At 39.5% G+C, this 20,758-nt stretch overlaps 1 protein-coding gene across 1 annotated transcript in view; it reads left to right on the top strand.

Moving 5' to 3' along the window:
• ATXN1 (ataxin 1) overlaps positions 1–20,758 on the top strand; it is a 367,481-nt gene that overhangs the window by 212,653 nt on the left and 134,070 nt on the right. Inside the window, 1 exon segment of the mRNA XM_063097390.1 lies at positions 16,411–16,538. The gene's annotated coding sequence lies outside the window, so the exon portion shown is untranslated.

Genomic DNA, 20,758 nt, shown 5'->3' with positions numbered 1-20,758 from the left:
AAACATGAATGTATATGTGGAGTTAAGATGGTGTCCAGCTGTGCAGAGTTGTGGGGTGTCTTGGCACTCATCAAGTAGGAGAGGGACATAAAAGGATCACCTGCTGAGGGACAGCATGGACAAAGCACGGGGAGCGAACAGCATGGTGCACGGTGTGTGCAGGGAGCAGCGGGTACTCCATTATTGATGACATGTCGTGACTCTAGTGGGGTAGTGAGCTCGTAAGGCTGTGAAATAAATCAGGAAATCATAGAGAGTCCCATTTGTCATGTTAAAGAATGCTGACCCCTCAGATCAGTGGAGGCCAGACCACATTCTCCAGTGGCCTAAGGATTCCTTAGTGCACACCAGCCCCCATGGGGCTGCCTTCAGAGGTACTCAGTGGTGGTAGATGAGGAGGTAGAGGAACCAAAAGGTTAGACAGCATGAATAGCCTCAATTTTATTTGTTTTATATATTGGATTTTTATATAAGATATCGTTTGAAGACTGAACTGTGGCTTTAAAAAAAAAACCATTTGAAAATCACTGCTGTTGGCAATGAGGAATCATCAAAAATTATTACAGTTGGTGACAATTAGCTTAGTGTTTTAAAAAATCAATATTCTGCATTCAAAGTGACGAGCATGTTCATCCATTTCTGAATCTTACATAGCAGTACTTTGCACGTGATAAGCATTCAATGAAATGTTCAGGGGGAATTCTTTTAAGGATATGACTTAGAGATATTTCAGGTATACTATTGCTGTATGAGTCTGTTTAAATAGCAAATTACCCAGTAACTCAACAGGAGTTTGGAGAAATATAAACCATATAACTTTCTTCTTATTCTCTTTTCCTTATGTAAAATCAGACTGCATAATTACTTTTTTTCTGAGTTTTTGTCCGTTTTTAGACATTAGGTTTTATAACTTGATGCCTTGAGTTGACAACTCTGATTCTATATGTAGGATTGAACTTTGTGGAAAATAACAGTTAATTGTGTTTTTTTAATGCTTAAAATGACATTCTGGACAAGTTTTGTTTCTGTATGGACTAGAGCCAGAATCCTACTGTTTTTCAATGTGTTTAAATGCAACAGCTTATACAACACATGTACAGGTTCAGCCAAAGATAAAGGATATCATTTTTAGCCTATTACAAAGAAAACCACATTTTCTCTTAAATGTCTTGATGTAAAGTAATTTGAACACAATTTCTGCACAAATCATTTTCAAGAGATTGGCTGTCAAGTGTATTTTTTTAAAGTAGCACTTTTTAAGAACCAATGAGACTTTGCAAATTTAGACATATTCTAAGCCTGAAATGTGGTTGAAGATGTCAGTTTTTAAACAGCACTTTGAGAAGTAGTTAACTTAAAACATAGCAATTCAGAGCATACTGAGAATGATTTTGAAGGGTAAGTCCTGATACACTGGAAAGAAAGTTGACAGATTCACAATTAGGAAACAAGCAGGTACAACTCCCACTTGTGAAAACTTTTATCTAACCAGCATCTGGTACTGGCCTAAGAAAACCTCCAGCAAATCCTTACTCCTTTCCAGTTCCTAAATCTACTGTACAGAAATTCTTCAGTTTTCCTTATATAGTAATACACAGACAGAACAATAGCATTACAACCTCCCTCTCCTTGTTTTAAGGCAAAATAAGTTAGACTTATGAAACATGACAGGACTGAAATGTATTTCTCCTTAACACTGGTGTATGTGTGTATGCATATGTGTTCATGTGCATACAACATACATGCATGAATCTACACATTTGTTTGAGTGTACCAGTGTGAAAGAAGAGGAAAAAGTGACTTGAAACCCACCTCCCAGCTCCTAACACCATTACAATATGTCTTCTCAATTCTAATTTATTGTGATGTCATGGAAAGCCTTGTTAATGTGCCCCATGATTTGGCAGACAAGATGATATTATGTGGAAATTGTGCCTTCTCTGCTACAGTAACCTGAATACTTAAGTATTGGAGATTTTTGCCTGATATTTTCTGGTCTTGTCCTTTTCAACTGATTGGGCTTTGTAATCATATATAGGCATCAAATTAATTCATAAGTGAATGAAGTGCTAGTTTCCTCAGTGTTTATTGTTTTTGTATCACAATAAAGGTATTTCACGACCAATTGCTAGCCTTATCACATACTGGAAAGAATTATTCCTCCCCTACCATCTCTGAAAACCCTTCCCAGGTACAGTGTTGAAGTTATGTCATGTCTTCCTGAATTCAGGTATACCTTTGAGGCCCACTTCCCTTGTGCAGACATACACACACACTCTCTCTCTCTCTCTCTCTTGCATACCCACATACTTACAACAGAGAGAAAGAAAAGTAGATAGTAGGGGTGGAGCCCAACATTCTCTTCAGTGGATATATACCCACTAGCGCCATTCTGCAAGATGGGTGCTGGATGGAAGATCTGAAATTTCTGTTTCTTTGTAGGTCTCAGCACCAGATTTATATGACCACACTCACAACGGTGGGCCCTTTTGAAATTACTGAGAGGCAGAATAAATGATACAGATTCAGAGGTTGGAAGAATTGTATTCAGATCCATCCTGTGCCACTTCTCAGTTTTGTGACCTGGGGCTGCTCTTCATTAGTCTCTCAGAGTTTGTTTCCTCATCTGTCATGTAGGAATAACAAGCTTCTTTTCACAGGGGTGTTGGGAAGATTAAATGAGAACTGATAAAGGAAATTCAAGTTTCGTTAATTTTAATCTGAAGTTATAAGACTTTTAAAAACAGATTTCCCTAATTGCCTGCAGGTGAGGGTAGGTGGCAAGAAGAGCTAGCTTTGAGAGTGGGAGAAGGAAGGAAATACAGCCTCGGACAACTGACACGTAAGCACAGCCTCCACCTTGACTGCACATTGGAATCAACTGGGGAACTTTCCAAAATCACAATGCCTGGGCTGCACCCCAGACCAATTCCATGAGGATGTCTGTGGGTGGGACCCAGGCAGCAGTATTTTCTAAAGCTCCCCAGGGGATCACAATGTGCAGCCCAGTTTGAAAACCAATGCTTTAGGGGGATTCGAAAGTCTCTAGTTCTTGCACTGGCTGAATGGATGATACCTGAGATTGTACAGCCTATGCTTTATTCTTTTTGCTTAAAGTAAATGGAGATTTAGCCATCATGCTGAAAGTATATTACTTCTGTTTGTCATACATGATTTAGCACAAACCAGATTATTAATGTCTCTCCAAAGAGCCAATAAGAACAGATGGGTGTTGGCTGGTAAAGAGAGCAGAGGTCTCGAGATGCCTGAGGCAGCTACCTAGAGGGGAAGAAACACAGAAACAAATGGAACTTAAAGAATAGAAAGCCCAGGAATTTTAAGCTACTTTTTGCTTTTGGAAATTCATTCTTGCAAAAGCGCCAACCCAAGAGCTGGTTGGCTCCTCTGTCAGCTCAGAATTATGTCTCTGGTGGGCCATGGTTCTTGAAAACTTGTTGCATCTTTAAAATGTGCAATGAAGAAAAAACAATTAAATAGTCACTGTACGCTGAATACAGTCAAACTGTAACCCAAAGCCAGGTAATTAAAGTCAATTTGCAAAATAATTTTTTTTAAAGTTTCTTTCAAAGATTTGTATTATTTTTTAACTCTATTTTTCCATGACATTTTTCACATACCCTTGTATATAAAATAAAAAGCGTTCTTCTAATAAAAAAATAAAAAATAAATAAAGTAAAGTTTCTTTCAAGAGGAAGGATTAAGATCATTCCATACTCAAAATCTCTTACGTCTTCTCAACAAATGGTGCTGGGACAACTGGAACAAACACTGGGAAGAAAGAAGTTGGATCCTTACTTCACATATATACAAAAAATTAACTAAAATAGATTAATAACCTAACTGTAAGATCTAAAACTATAAAACTCTTAGAAGAGAACATAGGAGTAAATCTTCATGACCTATAATTTGGCAATGAATTCTTAGATATGACACCAAAAGCACGAGCAGCAAAAGAAAAAATAGAAAAATAGGACTTCATCAAAAATCAGAGACTTGTGAATCAAAGCACGCTATCAAGAAAGTAAAAAGACACCCCACAGAATGGGAGAAAATATTTGCAAATTGTGTATCTGATAAGGGTCTAGTTTTTGGAATATGTGAAGAACTCTTACAACTCAAAGACAAAAAGACAACCCAATTTAAAAATGGACAAAGGCCTTGCATAGACATTTCTCCAAAGAATATATACAAATGGCCAGTAAGCATGTGAAAAGATGCTCAGCATTACTAATCATAGGAAATGCAAAATCAAAATCACAATGTGATACCACTTCATACCCATTAGGATGGCCATAATGAAAAAAAAGGAAAATAATAAGTGTTGGCTAGGATGTAGAGAAATTGGAATCTTCACACCTTGCTGATGAGAATGTAATATGGTACAGCTACTGGGGAAAACAGTTTAGCAGTTCTTCAAACAGTTAAATATAGAATTACCATATGAACCAGCAATTACATGTCTAAGTATATACCGAAGAGAATTGAAAACAGGTGTACTCAAATGTTCATAGCAGTATTATTCATAATAACCAAAAGCAGAACCAACCTAAATGTCCATCAACTGATGAATGGATAACCAACAGTGGTATATCCTTACAATGAAATATTATTCAACCGAAAAATGAATGCTGATACATGAATTACTGATACATGCTACAACACGGATGAGCCTTGAAAACATGCTGAAAGAAACCAGTCACAAAAGGCCACATAGTATGATTCCATTTAGATGCAATGTCCAGAATAGGCAAACCTATAGAGACAGAAAGCAGGTTAGTCATTGCTAGGGGCTGACAGGAGGTGGGAAACAGGGAGCGACTGTTCACTGGGTATGGGGTTTCTTTGGGCGGTGATGAAAATCTTCTGGAATTAGATAATGGTGATGGTTGCACAGCATTGTGAATGGACTAGAAGCCACACTTTAAAAATGGTTACCAAATATGTACGAGTAAATGTTCAAATGTTTTGAGTAAAAAATAAAGAAAAGAAAATGCTAAGAAAAAAAATGGTTAAAATGGTAAATTTTATGTCACATGAGTTTTTCCTCCACTAAAAAATACCTCTCTAACCCTGTCTCTTCTCCAATCCTGTGCATATGGTCTTAAGCCAGTCATTTAGTCCTTGCTAGAGGGTCTTGTTCTATCACTTATCCTTTATAATTCTCTTTTTGCCCTGTATGGTTTTCCCTCCAATCTCAGACTTCTGCAAGGAGTCATCTACATTGGTTTTGCTTCCTTATGAGCACTTCCGTTCATCACCCCAGATTCCACACCTGACCTGGAAAGGTCTGCGTTTGCCCAAACAGAAGCTTAGGTGGCTCTTATTTATGGGAGGGGCCTTCCAGCTCTTGAAATTAGAAATCAGGTTTCTAGTGTGGTCCTGCCAGCCAGCTGACCTCATCTGTGGCAATGTCACCAAGGAATGTTCACTCTTGGAAACAGGTAGAGTAACTTGCACAGAATTTTCCCAGAAGGCACAGGCAATTCCTGCAAACTCAGTAGAATGAAAGTCATATGTACAAAACTGTAAATTTGTGAGATGTAATGCCATTACTCGCAGAGTTGAAGTGCTTTTAATTCTGGATAAAGGATAGGCAGCTTTGATTGCCTTGAAGGTGGATCTCTGAGCCTACAGAATCCTCTAAAAGTGGAAGGAAGCGGTATTAATCATTCTCTTCATTTTTTTTTTTTTTTTTTTTTTTTGCTTTCTTTTTCTGCTGGGGTCAGCTAGAATGGGAGTCTTTTTTTTTTTTTTTTTCCTTTTTAGATTGGTCTTATTATGATTATGACTATACTGAAAGACCTGGATGGGAGGAATGCTGCAATCTGAATTAAAAATAGCATTTTCTGTCCTCCCACACACAACACTTGAGTGCTCTGAATGCCTTTTATAAATGCAGACTTTCTGCCTGGCTAGATAAAAGAAGCTGTCACTTCATTTCCATAACGAAGTCATTCCCGGGAGAATTCCATTGTTTTAGCAATAGAATTTTTGTAAAAGGCCTCTTATTTTGCCTGAAAAAGGTAACAAAAATGAACTTTTGAGAGCTTATTCGACAAAACAATTAAGGAGCGAGAGATTTTCTCCTTTTTTGATATGTTAGGAGTTGTAAGTGTGCGGATCCCCTGAGCCATGATATTAGGATAAACCTGTAACTCTGCAAGATGAAGGGAGGAGGGGAGAAACCTTGTTATTCTTTCTCCTAATGGAAATGGGCTATGCTGTTGCCTGAGAATGTGTGTCCTAGAGCTGGGTGACAAGCAGATGTAGCTAATTCTAAAAAGTTCTAAATATTTGTTTTTAAAGAGATGTAGGAAACTTGTAGAATGCTCATTGTATAAAGAAATACTTTGGGGTTTTCAATGAAACATGCCCATCAGGTATTGTAATTGGGTTGCAAGACCCTGAAGACAAACTGTGGCTGCATCTTGCCAGGGTCATTTACTCAGAACATCACAGTTGACATTTCCCTTTATTTGAGCTTCAAGCATGTAGCAAGTGGAATAGTAGGTACTTCGTGATGTATTGTGACTTGTAACGGGCTCAAACAGGTATGTGGGCATGTGCGCACATTCAGCGCCCTGCCCCATGCTCTTCTCATCCCTCTACACAGTGGATCTTTGCTCCAAATATGGTATCAAATCTTCAACTCCACATTCATAGAAAGAAAGAATAATTGTATTGCTCGGTACTTACTCGGCACCAAGTAACCCACATCAAAGTATGCCTCCCTTTGGTGTTTCAACAGGTAATCCCTAGATTTAATGCCAAGTGGCATTTCTGTTACTTGGTGCTCACAGCTGAGACTATTGAAATCTCAGTTTTAAGCTAGAATAGTTTTATTAAGCTTCCTCCAAAAGGAGAGTTTTCAATAGCGCCTTTGTCTTGCCATACTTTTGTTCTGATTGCATCAGAACATGTAATATTTAAACAAAGAGGCAGCTACCTGGGACGGTATGAAAAAAGAGTTTAGAAGTACAGAGTCCTTGTATTTATGGGCTTTTAATTTAATAAAACGGGTAGACAAAAAAGACAAATGAGGTCGACTTCGTATTATTATGGAAACTCCTATTTATGCAAAAGTTGGGTAGTTAAAAATGCTGCTGGTTTTGAGTTTTGGAAAATGAATGTTACTTTAATCATGAAGCAGTACTATAACTTTTAATGTATGACTTAATGAGCTGATTGTAGCCATACTTTTGTGTAGTAATGTTTTATTTTGAAAAAAGGGTGGGGGGGGAATGTGTGTCTTTGATAGGACACTTCCAAGGTTGTGTTTTTAATACTTTTGGTGATTTCTGTTACTTGTATCTCTTCAAAAGGATGGAGTGGGGGTATATGTGAATTCTGTCTTTTCATTTTATCTTGATTCTCTATTTGGTACTTTATGAAGTCAGGCCAAATAAAACAGTTGAGCATATTCATAATATTATGGGAAGAAGAGAATGAGAGGAAAAGATTTCACTTTTTTTTTTTTTTTTAAAGGATTTTTACTAATTTTGTTATTTAAAAGTAGAGCGAATAGAGCAGAAACTGAAAGAGACTCACAGTAGAGGACTGGACTTCACACATTAGCTTCCACGGACCTTAATGCTCGTGCTTTATAAATGCTTTAGAAATTATCGAAGCATGAAGCACAGGCTATATCCCTGCCTTCCCCATTTTTACCAAGTGCTTCTGTAGTTTCAGACTAAACACTGGCCTTTTCAAAGAGGCATGAATAAAACTCTCCTCCAGGGAGAAGGTGTGTGATGACTCAAAGCAGCCGGAAAGGGGGTGTGTAACCCAGGAGATGTGTAGCCACAGTGTGGTCTCCAGGCCTCTCGATCAGGATTCCTCTGTCTCCTGGGCCACAGTGCCTTCTGTTAGGTTTCACCAATCCCTGTGGGACCAGAGTGTTAAACAAACAAGGCCAGGAATACATTGTCAATAAGGAGCACATGCCATCTGCTCTTTAAAATAATAATTTCCTGGAGACGTCATTCTATAGCTGCTCATCGTAGATCACGCATTTCTCATCTATATGTTCAACTTAAGTTTTATTTCCATTTTATTATGCAGACAGACTTTTCTCTGGGTGTATAGTTATGTTTTATAGCAAACTTTGGGCTATACCGATAAGGAGGTGTAACCTGCATATAAATACCCACACCTGCAGAGTTTATATCTGTGTGGGTAAAGCCTTACCTTTATGTGATAAGCCATGCTAATAATAGGAAACAGTGCCATGGATCAACATGAAGTACAATTCTTAAAAACGTTTGATCATAGGAATTTTTTCAGCATATTTCTTTCTCAAGTGTTCTTTTGACAGAAAGATTTTAATTTTTACTCCCTGAAGACAAACCAGTTAATATTTGTAGAAAATGTCCCAAGTGCATGCTAGACATCCAAGGATTGCCAGCTTAGAAGAAATTTTACAACAGGTCATTCACACAAATCATCAAATGTTGATTGAATGGGGGGCACATGCTATGGTGAATAAATCATATTCTTCAGAATACCTTGAGTTTTGGCCTTCATCCCACCCTTGACCTCCCTCCAACTCTTCTTGAGGTCTGGCTGGACGCTCAGGACAGCTCTGCACTGGAAATGCCTTTCCTGGGGGAAGGGGAGCTTTTGGCCAGTGTGCCTGCCATTCATACTCTTTTGCAAGCAGGGTGGAGACAGAGCTCTGCACCCTGCTGGTCTGTGTTTGCTCATCCAGAGGAAGCATTTCTGAACTCTGCAATTGCCAGCAATCCTGGCTACTTCTCTTTCTTTCTCAGAAAGAAAATACAAAGAGCCAGCTTTACTCCTGAGTTGGAAAAATAGGTTCTTGAAGAACATTTCATTGACCGACTGAGCAGTTTTCTTATTGGCTTATGTAATGATTTTTCTCCAGGTCACTCAAATGGGGGCTCTCCCATTTGATAACCACATAGGAAGGAGACTTGAGGACACGTCAAAGTGAAAATGAAATACCATGTTGTCCATCAGTTAGTCAACAAGTATTTCTCAAGGGGTTACCATTTGCGAAAGCACTGTGGAGCTTATGGAAAGAAGACAGACCCAGACCCCTACCTCCATGGGGTTTTACAGTATGCAAGGGGAACTAATGCCTATTTTAGGATAAGGAGTAAAATGATGAGTACCTGAAGGAAAAGGAATAAAAACTATGGGAGTTCACATACCAAAAAAGCATTTCTATAGGAAGTATAGGAGGGTGAAGGGAAGAGCCTGGAGTAGGATTTGAGCTGGTCTTGGGAGGTATGGCTTGTTTTTGACATGTGGAATGGAAGTGTGGGCTCTCAGAGAGGAAGTGAGAAGCTCCATGTGGCCAGTGCATGAGGGGACAAGTAGGAAATGAAGTTGCAAAATCATATTGGGGCTGGATTGTGAAGGTCTTAAACATCAAATAAAAAATTTACAAGGTTTTCAGTAAGCTGTAAGAACCAATAAAGGTATGGCATGGAGAAGTTGTATTATGTAATCTCTACTTCAAGATGTTTGATCCAACAGTGGTGACTCAAATGGTTTGGAGACAGAAGATTGAGGCAAGAAGACCAATGTGCAGGCTGCTGTGAGAGGGGTACAGTCTGCACCAGCATGGCAGCAGTGGGAACAGAAAGGGCACAGAATTGATAGGACTTGACAAAGGATGGACAACGATGCCATTAGCATGAACCAGAAGCTAAAGAGGAGGAACTGGTTTTAGGGAAAAAAGATAGGAAATTTGGAAACAGATATACTTTATTTTTATTGCATATATCCAGCAGCTTGCTGAGGGAGATGCCAGGATACAGATTTAAGAACTGTATGCAATAGAAGGAAATTATTATAGAAAGAGAAGAGAAATGAGCATATAGTATAGCCTTGAGGAATACCTACCTTAGGGTTAGAAAGAATATCAGGAAGGGCAAAAATTGAGAAAGAATGGCAGCTGTCAGAGTGATATACTAAATACCGGAATGGTACTGTTCAGAGAAATCAAGAATATCAGTCTATTTTGGTTGCAATAGGCAAATAAAACTCAAAGTGATTCAAACACACACACAAAAAGGAATTTATTGTATCACGTGCGTATTAATTTTCTATTGCTGCATAACAAATGACCACAAATAATAGTGACTTAAAATGACACCCATTTATTATCTCACAGTTTCTTTAAGTCAGAAGTCCAGGCATGGCTTTGTTGGATTCTCTGTTGCAGGTGTCACAGGAAATTGAGGTGTTGGCTGGTCTGCATTGTGATCTGGAGCTCATGGTCCTCTTTCATGCTTACATGGTTATTTGTAGAATTTAATCCCTGCAGTTGTAGGACCAAGGCCCCTGTTCTGTTGTTGGCTGTGAGCCAGAAGCCACTGTCAGCTTCTGGAGTCCACCTTCAGTTTCCTTGCCCCTTCTCGACCTGTCATCTCATACTTTGAATCACATTCCTGGTAGAGCCCTGTCCCTTTTCAGAGCTCCCCTGATTAGGTCAGGCCCACCAAGGAAAATCTCTCTATTTTAAGGTCAGTTGATTTGGGACCTTAATTATATCTGTGGAATCCCTTCCCAGCAGCAGAACCAAGAGTATTAGTGTTCCACTGGGATGAAGTGTGTGTATACCAGGGGATAGGGCAACCATGGGGACCACTTTGGAATTTTGTCTTTCACAACATAACTAAAAACTCTAGGGATAAATCTTACTTTCAGCATGGCTGAATCTAAGGGACCTCACTGTCATCAGGACTCAGACTTTCTGTCTTTCAGCTCTGCTCCCTACTGCAAAGCTTCATTCTCCAGTGGGCTTTCTTCAAGAGGTAGCATCATGTTTCCATGGCCTCACTAGGCAAGTGTACATTATTCCTGTTAGTTCCAGCTGGTCTGAGAGAGGCCTTTGATTGGTGTGCTTTGGGGATGTTCCTACCGCTAAAACCAGTCACTCTGGCTAGAAGGATACTGTATTTTGATTGGCTAGACCTGGGTCGTATGCTCACCTTTGGAGCCAAGGCGTGAGGTCCTCCCAGTCCAAATTACAAAGAGAATGGGAGAGAGATCATTCCAGAAAGATGCTGTTCAGGCAGAAATGCTAGCCTAACAAAAGAAAAATGCACTGCATAACAATGTTTTGGTCAATGACAGGCCATATAGACACCGGTGGCCCCTGAGATTATAGTGATGCTAAAAAAATTCCTTTCACCTAGTGACATTGTAGCTGTGGTAACAGCTATGTTACTGGTTTATGTATTTACTATAGTATATTTTTATCATTATTTTAGAGTGTACTCCTTTTACTTGGTAAAAAATAGTTAACTGTAAAACTGCCCCAGACAGGCCCTTTAGGAGGGATTCTGGAAGGCACTGTTATCACAGGAGATGACAGCTCCATGCACGTCATTTCTCCTGAAGACCTTCTAGTGGGACGAGATGTGGAGGTGAGAGACAGTGATACTGATGATCCTGACCCTGTCTGTGTATGTCTAGGCTAATGTGTGTGTTTGTGTCTTAGCAGAAAAAAGCTTATAGAATAAGTGTATAAAGAAGGAAAATATTTTTGTACAGCTGTACAATGTGTTTGTATCTTAAGCTAAGTGTTATTACCAAAGAGTCAAAGAGTTAAAAATAATTTAAAAGTTTATAAAGTAAAAAAGTTACAGTAAGCTGAGGTTAATGTATTATTGAAGAAAGAAAAATATTTTTTATGAATGTAGTGTAGCCTAAGTGGACAGTGTTTATAAGTCCATAGCAATGTGCAGTCATGTCCCAGACCCTCACACTCACCCGCCACCCACTTACTAACTCACCCAGAGCAGCTTCCAGTCCTGCAAGCTCCATGCATGCCAAGAACCCTGTACAGGTGCCCCATTTTTTATCTTGTATACGGTATATTTATTGTACGTTTTCTATGTTGCATATGTGTAGATACACAAATACTTAGCGTTGTGTTACAATTGCCTGCAGTATTCAGGACAGTTACATGCTGTACAAGTTTGTAGCCTCAGAGCCAAAGGCTATAGATATATCATAAAGCCTGGGTGTGTAGTGGTTTGTGTAAGTACACTCTATGAGGTTCACACAACAACGAAACCGCCTAATGATGCATTTCTCAGAACGTACTCCTGTTAAGCGACACATGACTATGTTGGTAAACTATCAAATATTATAAGAGAAGTTGGTTAGGATGGGGACTCAGAAAAGGTGACCACATTTAGAAGGCAGCAATCCACTCCTGACCTTTGAAAGAGAAGAAAGTTTACTTAAAAAAAAAAAAGAAAAGAAAAAAAAAGTGGCAAACATCAAGATTTTAAGATGTAGATATAGAAATTTATTCTATACTTTAATCTGTTTGTTGGTAAATGGGAGAGAGGTGACAGCCATTTGGGGACATCTCTGGGCACGGGGAAGTTCTTCTAGGGATAGCAGCGACTGAGTATGCTTGTAGGCTGTGAAGTTTCTAGTAAACAGGGTAAAGATTGAAGGAAAAACAGAGGACAGAATTGACTCCAACAGGACCCAAAGCCAGTAGGAGCAGAATGGATTAAAGGCTCAAGTTGAGGGGCCACAAAAAAATTTTTCCCAGATTATATGGTGTGTGGAATTTTGGGGGGGGGCGGGGGGGTTGGTTGTTTGTCACCTGTTTGTGATAGGCAGGTATCATTCCTTCCAGTGTAGCCATCTTATAGTGATTAAATACACTCGAAAGATCCTCAGCCTCTGTCTGGCTGTGTCACTGACAGATTCACCCACCGAGGGGGTGGTTCTCAATATGTGGTCCTCAAACCAGCAGCATCAGCATCCCCTGAGAACCTGTTAGAAACACAAGTTCTCTGGCCCCAACCCAGGCCTACTGAACCAGAAATTCTGGGGGTGGGTCCCAGCAATTTGTAATCTAACAAGACCTCCAGCCATTTCTGATGCCGGTTGAAATTTGAGAATCTCTACCTCAGAGGTCTGGGTCTCTTCACATACCAGAAAGGTTTCCTTAATAGGCTTTTGAAAAGCTGTGAGGATCAAGGATATAGGCTCCTGGTGACAAGGGGTGGGGGGGGGGGGGGGGAGTTTGCAGATCTTGAAAGAAGATGGCACATGTTCAGAAGCCACTAATGATGAAAACTGTAATGGATTGGAAGAACAAAAGAGAGAAGGCTAAGTTGTAATTTAATTGTTTTCAAGTTTGTGGAGGGCTTTCATTTGGACGATAGACATCCTAGGAACTCCAAGTCCCTGGAGAACAGAGAAAGGTGAGAAGGCCTTAAATTATAGCTAAAGAGTAGTGATTCCTTTGGAGTAAGGATTAAGTCCTAGAACAGGTTTTGGATATGGGTCATTTAATTTAAATGCAGGCTCTTCCACTAGACACTGTTCGGAGTTTGCAAAAGAAGGACATAGCATAGCAAGGTTTTTTTCATCAAGGAGCTTATGAGCTTTTGGAGCCTTCAAGACTTAAATAAATCCAGTGAAGTATAAAAAGACAATATAACAGAGTGCTGAATTGAAAAGGGCCTTGGATCAATCGTGTGGTAGAGACTGTAAGTGCTGTGGGCAGTTGGGGAGGGAGAAATTGGCATTGGGTTGTTTTCTCCTCTGTATGATGGCAAAGTATTGGACAACTTGGCTGCAGGAATTCCTTTTTCTTGCTCTCTCTCCTTCTGAATTTGCTGTTTTGTTAAAACTGCTAGGTCAAAGTGAAGGTTTGTATTCTGAGACTTTGAATTTGGTATATGATTAATATTTTTGTTTATATGAGAAATTTGTAGGAGAAATTCCATTTCATCTTGGGCATCTTAAATGGAAAGAGACTCAAATATAGAAGTTTGGCGTATTCATTTCAGACACACTTTCAAGCTGACTTCCATTCATGGAGAGAACATGAATGAGCCTGTTTAAAGATGCCTTTGTTTTGTAGGATGAAGAAAGCAAATTACTGATTTTCCTTAGTGGAAGAATTAAGTTGAGCCAGATCTGGGATGATAGGGAATGAGAAAACACTAAAGAAGAACATAACGTTTCCATTGCTTTTTATTTCTTGGCAACGTGCTGTTCATCTGGGTAAGTGAACAGATCGCCAAACCGAGAACCAAGAGAGAAGATGGACAGGACACTGTGAAAGGGGGCATAAATGCCGTTTAAGTTTAGGATAGAAATAATAAAAATATCCTGATAGTCCAGGGGAATCCAGAAATCTGGACCCTAGTCCAAGTTGCTAAGAAGATTTTTTTCCATAAGTTTACATGCCATGTGGTCTGTTTTTAGCCCTTTTGAAAGAGGGTTTTCTTGACTCCAGCTGTTGCATGCAGGTGTCCTTTCATTTCACTGAGATTGGGGGGGAGGGTGATGAGGTGCATTTGGGAGCAGAGTCTTCCTTTCCTGTCACATCAGAAATAATACCTACACGAAATGGTGTTCCTCTTGTAGAAGTTACTAGTGTTTGTTGCTCTGCTGGTCCAGCAGTCAGAAGGAGGAATCAGCTCTTATTTCAAGGTATTGAGAACAGTTCTGTCCCTCATTTCTGAACCAAGGATACCCAGCTGAAATGGCCAAAGAAGAAAAATGGAATAACAGAAATTAGTTGTACATCTCTAGATTAGACCAACTAAAGCACAGGCTGTTTGCTCTACCTGGAAACCCGAGGCCTGGCTAGCTTCAACTCATCTTTTACTTCCCTGCTTGTCTGTTACTTCTGTAGGAAAAGCCTTTCTGAGACCCTCCTGCTAAATGAAGTATCCCATTATGATTGCAAATCACAATGCTTATTTTGCCTTTATAATGCTTATCCAATTTTCAAATTTTTATACATGTACTAAAAATCATACACTATAATTCTAATTCTAATGTCTGCCCTTCTTGAGACAAGGAGACCCTTGAGGGCCAGGTATCTTGGCTATTCTGTTCACCATTATGTCCCCCAGTTGAACAGAGAGCCTGATGGATGCATAAGAACCAAGTAAAAATGTGTCGAGGAGTGAGTTAATTAATGAGAAAGCACTTGGTAAACTGTATGCACTATAAAAATGGTTGTTAATTTTATGAATAGCAGACACCTCCTTTCTCCCTTCTGTCCTAATTTTGTCTCTCCATTTTTTTAGTTCTTTACTTTGAGGTATACTTGTCAGTGTTTGGCCATTTCTAAATTTAAGATTTGATATTATGTTTTTGAGATAACGGATCACTTTTTTCCCTGGGAAATATTATTTATTACACCCACAATGCTAACACTGCAACTCCCACCTTTGTTCAGTGCGTGCTCATGACTTTGAGAGGAAAAACATGACTGACACTTGTGGGTGATTTATTTGGGAAGTAGACAGGATACTAGCATAACACATTCTGTTTTTTGTCGTCCCCGAAGCCATTAATACAAGTTCCTGTACCTCACATATGCTTCCCAAGAGTACACAAGTCAAAATAACTTGATGATATAGCCCTGGAGAAGTTATTCCTGGGTCTGCCTTAAAGCGGGGAAAAATCAAGACATCAAGGGGTGGAAAATATTAATGATTAGGATATGAATAGGTCTTTTCATTGACAGCAACACACCAACCAACCAACCATGTCCAGTCTTTTTCCAACAGGGCCTCAGTGTGGCACTTCTGTGTGTAAGTGTTATCCTCGGTGGGTGGAAATGGCACATGGCCAAGTGGAAAATTTCACAGCCCTGCAAACTTTCAGTGCACGAAACACTGCAAATCAGCAATGAGAGGGAGCGGTGTACCGAATAACCACGTTTCTGCACATGCTTTTTGTGCCCATCTACACTCTTATCTTCGTTCCTGCTCTGTACCTTCCCTTTCTTTCTCCTGGAGATTCCAGACATCTCCATTTGCGTTCCTCTTCTCCCCTCAACCCTAGCACGGCGGGTCAGGCAGACACATAGACGTTTTGGTGCTCCAGGGATAGTTGATTGTTGGTGCCTGGCCAAAGCTGGCTTTTATGTTCTGGCTCAGAGCTCTGTAACAGGCTTATGACCACTAATAATACTTTGCGTTTACATAGCGCCTTTCTTCTCGGGAACTGTGAGTGCTTTGCAAGAATGATCTTATTGATCTTCCCAGCAACCCAGTGAGGTATGAAAACGGCAAAAGGTGATTGTCCTTACTGTCTTACAGAGAGTAAAATCAAGTGGCTTATTTTGAGGCTGTGTTGCAAGTTTGTCTCTAAGAGGGGATTGCACCTGAAGTCTCCCAGAATTGGTTTCAACTTTATGGGGGGCAGGTGGGGAGGAGCCAACTGTGCCATGCTGAGTCCCCTAAAGCAAGAGCAAAAATGTTGCTTTTTTTTTTTTTTTTTTTTCTGTAAGAAAAGTATCCTGGAAAGTGGTCTTTGGTGAATCATCAGTTAGTTTGATTGATCATGAGACGTCATCTCAAGGTAACGAGCGATTTGATGATGTACTTACCTTTTTCTTTTGTTCTGTTCCTGTGCTAGGTATTTCTCACTTCTCTGTGAAAGGAAGAAAGAACGGGCCTGAGCCCAGGAGCCATCCAGCTTCTGAGGGAAGTCTCCATGGTGAAGCTTAGGCCGAGGCTACCTGTGAACGGGGCTCAGTGAATGTTGTAAGTTAACCACCAGGAGCAGCATCTGCACTGGCTTGCCTTGCAAGGATGTGTGAATCATTGGATGTAACTGAGCCAGGGTGATGCAGGGGTATTAGCATGAGCTCTAGGTGACCAACCAATTAATTTCTTTTTTCAGGGGAAGAGGTTCTGTTTGTATTTGCCGTGAACTTGCCTTTCTCTCAGCTTCTGTGGAGCGCTGCTCATTATCTACTTCTGGAGTAAAAGTGGAATACAGTGATTTTTTCATTGTAGCAATGACCTTTCTACTGGTATTGTCAAATAGTATCAAATTTAGAGCAGCCTCTTTAAACTGGTCTATTGCAAGTCTTTTAGGCTGGTGAGTAGGGGGTAAAAAATTCTCCAGGCTGAAGATTAGCAATGAAGCTTTGCATCCAGCAATTATTTATGTGAAGTTTTTGATTAGCATGACAATTTTTTTCCTCTGGCTTTTAAAATCTGGAGGTATGCAGATGTGAGCAGTTGTTTTTGGTGCTTCTCTTATTCAAAATCAGCTGGTTAACTGGTTTCTATCAGGTTACTGGTTGGAATTTTAAGATTAGTAAAATAGTTCCTGCTAGTCAGCTAATAGCCACCTTTCAGGAGAAGCTCTAGCATCAAGCAGTTGAAGAGACAACATGGTATTGGCTTCGAGGAGCTCATCCGCTGTGAAACTTGATGTGGGTTTGCTCAGCTCTGCTGGTTTCTGGAGATTTTACCTCATTGCTAAACTGTATCACAAAAAAAGTTTAGAAGAGTTTTGATCAGGAAAGAATACAGCCACAGGAAATTCCCAGGATAGCCTATGAACACCTCTGAGAAAGAGGAAATATTATATTCAACTTTTATAAAATGAAGAGTCAGCTTCAACTAGGGTTTTTTTTGTTGTTGTTTTATTGTATATATAAATATGTATGTATATTTTTGTATATATTCATATGAGTGTGTGTGTGTATCTATATATATTGAGTTTTCAATTTCTTAACAATTCAGTCAGAAAAGTTTTCCAGGTGTTTATTACCCATTTTCTTCCAGTTGCCTAAAAGATTTGGAAAGAGCAAGATGCGGCATACATTAGGGAGAAAAAGTACTGATGCTGAAAAAAATTTCCACTGAATGTTTTTTTACTTCATGAGTTTCTAAACATTTGTATTAAAATATGCGTATGTGTCCATATTTTGTCAGGGTTAAATAGTTAGTAATATTAAAATGAGCTTATTAAATTCAGAATTTCCTAGTGCCTTATAGTAAACAGACAGCGGGAGACAGTGGTGTTTTAACGTTTCCATTTTGTACATACGATCACATTGGTTCTAGTGGAAAGTACACAGTCCCTGGAATCAATTGACGTTAATTCTATTCCTGGTCCTGTCATCAGTCAAATAAATTTGCAAACTTGGGCAAGTTGCTAATCCCCGTAAAGTGATAATTTATAAGTCTATATGATGCTTCATACTACCTGTTTATTGGTAGTCAACATCTTAGCTTGGGATTCCCATAAGGGGCAGATCATTGTGTAAGGAACTTTAATACTTACTAAAAAATATCTGTTATTATGAAAGTTTCTACTGCTATCAAGGGATAATTTTGGGCACTGTTAGATACGGGTGTTAGAGCGCTTTTGACTATAAATTATTTTCCTAATCAGGTAACTATTAGAACACACTTCTGGTGAATTTTTTTAAAAATATTTTTATACTAGGAAACAAGTGTCTTATGGAAAAGTGCTTTGGGTTTCACTTTCTATTTAAAGGAGCAGTGCAGTTACTATAATCAATGTAGTTTTGTTTCAAATATGTTTTTTTTTTTAACTGTTGCTTTGAACTGCTGCTCAGGTAACACCTGTCAGACCTCAAACATTAAGTGAGGTTTTCAAAGATGTTCTCAAGTATAAATCTTAAGATGTCATGTGGCAGACTTAAAAGCAACTTTAAAATCCTTCTGTAAGTGGAGTGTGCTGAGAGAGTGGAAGAAAAGACTACATTCCAGTGAACTCCTTTAGCATGCTAAAGACTTTCTTCTCAAAACAGCATTTGCTTGGAAGAGGAAGAGGATTCCCAGTTTTCTTAGTAAGTTTTGATTTGAGTAACTTTTCATAATCTTGGTATATTTTTACAACACTGAATTTTTATTTTCCCCTGATTCTAGTGTCCTGAGAGCCCCATGACCTGTGCCAGGAGTACCATTTTAATAGGGAAGGCAGGGGATTTTCAAAGAACGTGTGCTTACATATAGCCTGGGTCTGCGTGTGGGTGTACATGTGTGAGTAATAATTATAGCAGCCACTGGGATTAGTGGTTTCCATCCTCAGCCGTCCTGCCAACTGCACCCCAAACTTATTACTCATTGCATTTACTCCTCTGCACGTCCCATTAACTGCCTCTGAAATCTGCCACCATCTTTTTAGCAGATGGACTTTGCCCTGAAGGTGTCTCAAACTGGCTCTAAGGTGCGGCATCTTGTACGAGAAAGTAGTGGCAGTGGCCACTGAACTGAGAGTCAGGAGACTCGGGTTTTACACATGGTGCTGCAGTTAGCCATATGACCGTGGGCCCCCCACCCCACCCATTTTATGATGGGTGACATGAGAAAATTGAGTTCAGTGACCTCTGGTGGTTCTTCTGGCTCTTAGTTTCTAACATTGCATGAAGTATCAATCTTAGATGAGGCAGATTGGACCCTCATTCTAATCTTTTTAGCTCTTAAAAATCAATGATTCAGCACTACCTCATTTACAACTGTCTTTAAAAGGTTGAGCACAGTCTTGTGGTAAAAAAAAAAAAAAATTATTATTATTATTTTATTTGTCACTACCATAAAACCCTTTCCACAAGACTCTCGTGGGCACCATATGGCAATTCAAAGGTATTCGTTTGAAAGCTTCCCCAAAATATAGTTTTAGTGGGTTAGATGTAGGGTCCACACTCATTGGTCATTTTGAAAATTCAAAAGGAGCAACTTTTGAGCTTGACTTTTCTTAAACTATTCACTTCCATACTTAAATATTGTTTAACATATAAGCAAGGAAAGAGGGATCTATATTTCTTCCCTTCGCTTCTGTGCTTCCTATAGAAAAACTATATAGGAAGTCACCTAGTCAAAGCAGCTTTCCTGGGCCTATAGAGAATAGCATCTACCCCCGCCCCCCTCTCGATCTGCTAGCCTACTGTGCTTTTCTTTTAAGCTCCTTACATATTATATACTTATTTGTTAATCATCAATTTCCTCAACTAGACTGAAAGATCTGTGTATTTTCTGGTGAATCCAAAGCACATAAAATCCTGCTTGGCCCATAGTGGGCACCCAGTAAATATTTATTGAGTGAATATGTAATGATACAGTGAGTCTGTTCCTAAGCTTCTCATGTATGTGCCTCAGCCATTAAGAGAAGGAACCTAAACACCGTTCTGATGAGAATTGCTAGAATCTGATAGCAATTTGAGGGGGCGGTGAATGGCATGGGGCATCTAGTCTATTTTCTTTTCCTTAGAAGTGCAGGCTAAATGTCTGTGGTCTGTATAAGCAAATGTAGGGGAGGAAACAATTTGTTTAAATTTTAAAAAAGGTTTTATAAAACTATCAATAGAGTTTGGGGATTTTCTGATACTTCTTTTAAAATTCTGCACTATGTGCATTTCCTTTCCTTTTTCGTTTGAGTGGTTTGCTTGATCAGTTGTCTGTGAGCTGCCTTCACTGGCACTCACTCAGATGGTGGTTTTTGTCTCTCATAACCACATCATTTCACTGCTCATGTTCACGTTTATTCCCAAAGTGGGCCAAGCCCTAAGCGCTGGATCTACCTAGAACTGACTACCTAGAATGTGACCGAACAGCACTTCATTCCAGTGCACAGCTTGAAATGCAGAAACAGTGTGCCAGGACAAATGAGGCCCTGACGTCTGGCGTCTCCCAGCTCTTCAAGGGGAAGTTCACAGAGCTGTCTCAGGGAGGTCTCCTACCACCTTGCTTTGAGGACAGCAAGAAAAAATAAAGGTTCCTAGAATTTTGTGTGTTTACCAACCCCCCCTTCCAGAACAACTGCTTCTGAGCGCAGGAGTTACATTATGTCTAGGAAGAAAGGAAAGACTAAAATAAACACCTCTGTGCCTGTGTAAACAGCATTATGCTGTCTTTATCAGTCTTGAAAAACGGGAGCTGAATTTCTAATCTCCAGAGTAAGAGAATTACACATACGTACTCTAATAAGAGTGATTTGGGAA

Source organism: Cynocephalus volans, chromosome 5 (assembly GCF_027409185.1).
Source record: "Cynocephalus volans isolate mCynVol1 chromosome 5, mCynVol1.pri, whole genome shotgun sequence".
Lineage (NCBI taxonomy): Eukaryota > Metazoa > Chordata > Mammalia > Dermoptera > Cynocephalidae > Cynocephalus > Cynocephalus volans.
This window is presented reverse-complemented; position numbering and strand designations above follow the sequence as displayed.